We start from the raw sequence: 4,048 nt of genomic DNA on the forward strand, positions 1-4,048 counted from the left end.
TGTAGATACAAGTATTGGTGCACACACTAAGAATTTGAAACATTAATCCAGTTTGCTGCAGTATATATACCGGGGAACTGAAATATCTGTCCTGGTAATAGTAATTTTCCACTTGCCATTTCAGAGAATGAGCTATATAGGGCATCCAAAACAATATGAAATTAGTTGAAATTGCAAACAATAAGATCATCGATTTTCTGCGGTTTTCCACCTCGGTATCTTTCTGTTTATCGCTGCTCTTCCGAAGCCCTCTGCGGGCTCTATTTGCCGCAATTATATGTCTTACTGTTAACCCATTGAAGATAAGAATTAAGCTGATTGGTAGCAATGGTGTTAAAATGCTCCCTCGTAATTCGAGTCCTTCCACACGGGTGAAGTAGCGTATTCATGTGTGAAGGAGCAACGCCACGGGATGTTGTCAATGATGACGTAAGGTTCAAGAGCAAAGTAAAACGGGACACTCTTCCCGCAACTCACTATAACCACGGTCACCATGATGACCGTTGCTGTTCTCTCAGTGCAGTATCGTTCCCCTAGTTTTTCACAACATATTGCGATGAAACGGTCGAATGTGAAACTGACCGTAAACCACACAGAACAGTCTCTCATCACACCAAATAATACATTTGTCAGAGCGCATACAGGAGTGATCAGCAGGGATCTGGAATAAATGTAGATATTGTTGGTCCGGTCCACTAAAGCGAAAACTATAACCACTATCAGTTCCGTTGTTGCCATTCCAACCAGGTAACGGGTGATGCATTTGGACAGTCCGCACTTTCCCTGAGATAGGATCACAATCGCCGTTAAATTAACTACAAGAAATTTGGAGAGAGAGAAACAGATTTATTTTATCCCATTCAGCGCATCACATTCGCTTCTGACATTGAGGGCGGGACACCAGCTCGGCAGGTGAAATGGAGTATACCTTATTGAACGGGGAGATAGGATCATTCTTTTCTGTCGCTTCTTCTAGTCATTTCGAGTCATTTGAACAAGAAGGTCACAGTAACAGCTGATGACATGTGTCACAATAAAACATGTTGTACGTATGTTCTTCTGAGCATATAAGAGAGATCTGGAGCAATGTTCCAGGGACCTTTGGTAATAAAAAGTTACCCGCCCAGAGGAATTTAGCTGCGGTTTACGGACGGATTGATGAGCGTTCATGTCCGGATTAGCAGAGAGTGGGTTGTTGATTTTTTGACTGTGACGGGTCTACTGCAGGGATTGGTGTTAGTCCCATTGCTATTTATCATGCATGTTAATGACTCAGATCTCGATGTAGAAAACTGAATCAGAAGAATTACGGACCACCCTAAGGTTGGGGGCGCTGTTCCGGCCAGAATCTCCATCCAAGCTTGCAGCTTGATGTCAGCTGGCTTGAAAACTGGCAGATGGCATTTAATACAGACAGTGTGCGACGGTCTGCGTTGTGAGGAACGGTGCAACGGGTTTCGACGCACATATTGAATATGTGGACTTTAGTGCGCAGTATTTAAAAAGAGACAAGGCGATACAGATTGATAACTCCAGGAAAGCGGCGTCACGGGCAAATCGGGTCGTATTGAGCTCGAATCACAGAGGCCTTCACAATCAGATCACTGTGTACACGAATCAGGACGTTTTGTTGAAGCTGTACAACACGTTGGTGAGACCGTACATAGAATATCGTGGGCTGTTCTGGCCATCTACTTACAGTTTTGAAATATCAATAAACTTCAAAGAGTGCAGCGATAATTTGAAAGGAAGAAATCGGGAAATGAACAGTGTGAATGCGCGCAGATCTTCCCCATCCAGGGTCAATACTATAGAGAGGCTGTGTGGATACTGAAGAGAGAGAGAGAGAGAGTGCATAGGCGATTTACAAGGATGTTGCCTGGATTGGAGGGCGTACCTTAGGAGAACCGGTTGAGTGTGCTTGGCCTTTCCTCCTCGTACTGACGGAGAATGAGAGCTGACTTGACAGAGATGTACAAGATGAAGAGAGACATTGATCGTGTGAATAGTCAGAGTTTTTTTTTTTGGTCCCCAGGTTAACACAAGGGGTATAGTTTTAAGGTGCTAGGAAATAGGTACAGAGAGGATACCAGAGGTACGTTTTTCACACGGAGAATGGTGAGTGCCTGGAATGCACTGCCGGTGGCGGTGGTGGAAGCGAGTACAATAGGGTCTTTTAAGAGCCCTTTAGACAGGTACATCGAGCTTAGAAAACCAGAGGGCTATGCGCTAGGGAAAGTCTAAGGAGTTTTTAGAGTAGGTTACATATCGGCACAACATTGTGGACCGGAAGGTCTGTAATATGATGTAGATTTCTATGTTCTATGTCATATCCTTGGAGAACATCTACAACTAAAGTTCATAGGCTTGGGGAGAAAGTTGAAATATGCAAGAAGTATATGTAATAGAATTTATTCACTCAGAGGGTCGAGCGAGCGTGGAAGGAACTCCAAGCGTAACTGGTAGATGCGGATTCAATTGTATCATTTAGTGGAGGTTGTGTAGGGACGTGTATGAGAGAGGGACGGAGGGTGCAGAAAAATGGAGCGAGGCGGAAGATCACAGAGGGATGGCCTAGATTGAATGAAGAACCTATTTTCTATAGTAATAATCTGTGACTTCATGACTATCTCTGTCCCATTTCCCCATTCAGTGTCTTCTCATTTTCCACTTCGTCACCAATCTAAGTCTGTGCAGAATAGAGGGCGTATTCAAGCTCACCTTTCAATCTCATTTCCTTCTGCTTTTGTAGTACAAACTATTGCGTGCCTATTGTGAAACTGGTACCGAAGAGCGGCCCTCGGCTTATTAGATAACCGAAACCCTCAGCACCCTGCTTCCAGTGTGGAACTTGTACCAATGTGTGGCCTCGGTTGCCGGAGAAAGTCTCATGTCTGTATCTATCTTGGAACTGGTATCGATGTGCGGCCCACATGGGCAGAGGAGGGATGCTACATGCAATAGAACAGCAATGGTATGCGCCAGGAATAACAACAGCCATTGCTGAGGTTGTGAAAAGATGTGCCATCTGTCAGCAAAATACTAAGGCCCCAGGTCCGGCCACAGACGACCATATGCCTATGCCTGAGTTCACTTTTGAGAATTTGCGTGTCATCCTTGCGCAGGGGCCATGCTAATCTTCTCTGTATCGTACCATAGCTGCAAAGAATCGAAACCATCTCATGTGTGGGCTGACTATCTTAGGCAACAGTACAATAGATGGGTTTAATGCTGTCAACCAAGAACTGGCAGAGATGCTGCTGTATGCTCAACAGACTCGCTATGCCGTTGACTATGAACTTGCCCAACAAGGAGGGCTCTGTGCCATAGCAGGAGATAAATTTATCACCCATGTCAGGGACGAGTGGTATATTATTTCCTATGCTATAGGTGAAATACGTGATTACATAGATGGCTTCACGCAGGGGCCGGCGAGCTGGTGGGACTGGCTTACTGGCTGGTTCTCCAGCTGGAGGTTGTGAATCATCCATGGAGTTATGATAATTGTAGTGTTATGTCTTCTCGGGTGCTGTGTATGTGGAGCATTAACGCCGTGTTGTAATCAGTGGATCAAACATATTGTAAATCCTTTAGGCACCCCAGTAGTTCCCCAGATGATGGGGTCCATAGCCAGCGAAGAGCATTGGCTGGGGGAGAAAGTGTATCCGAGAAACGACTGTCCCTTCCCTGAAGGATACGAACCCTCTTTTCAGGACGAAGAAGAAAACAACGTACTAGGATGTTGATCTGGAAGATAGATCAACAAGGAGTGATTTGTCGTGGAATTTTCAAGCGTCAAAGGGTTAAAATGGACTAAACCAAATAAATGCCTGAAACCTGTGAAGGCGAGAGTTGGGGGCCGGGGGTGGGGTGGCGGCGGCGGGCAACGCACCAGTCTGTCCCTGTTTTTGTAATTCTTTATCACACATCAGCATATTTTTGCTAGAGCGGCTTCCTTATCGTGATCAAACGGCAACAGAATGTATTGCGTGTCTGCACTAATGTCAAGTATCAGGACCTGACTGTGAATGTTGTCATTTAATGTTGA

The 4,048-nt window shown here is 45.2% G+C and overlaps 1 pseudogene; it reads right to left on the bottom strand.

Moving 5' to 3' along the window:
- Window positions 1–3,079: 3,079 nt before the first annotated feature.
- On the bottom strand, window positions 3,080–3,179 carry LOC140208833 (U6 spliceosomal RNA; annotated as a pseudogene).
- Between the last annotated feature and the right edge of the window lie 869 nt (window positions 3,180–4,048).

Source organism: Mobula birostris, chromosome 13, assembly GCF_030028105.1.
Source record: "Mobula birostris isolate sMobBir1 chromosome 13, sMobBir1.hap1, whole genome shotgun sequence".
Classification (NCBI taxonomy): Eukaryota; Metazoa; Chordata; class Chondrichthyes; order Myliobatiformes; family Myliobatidae; genus Mobula; species Mobula birostris.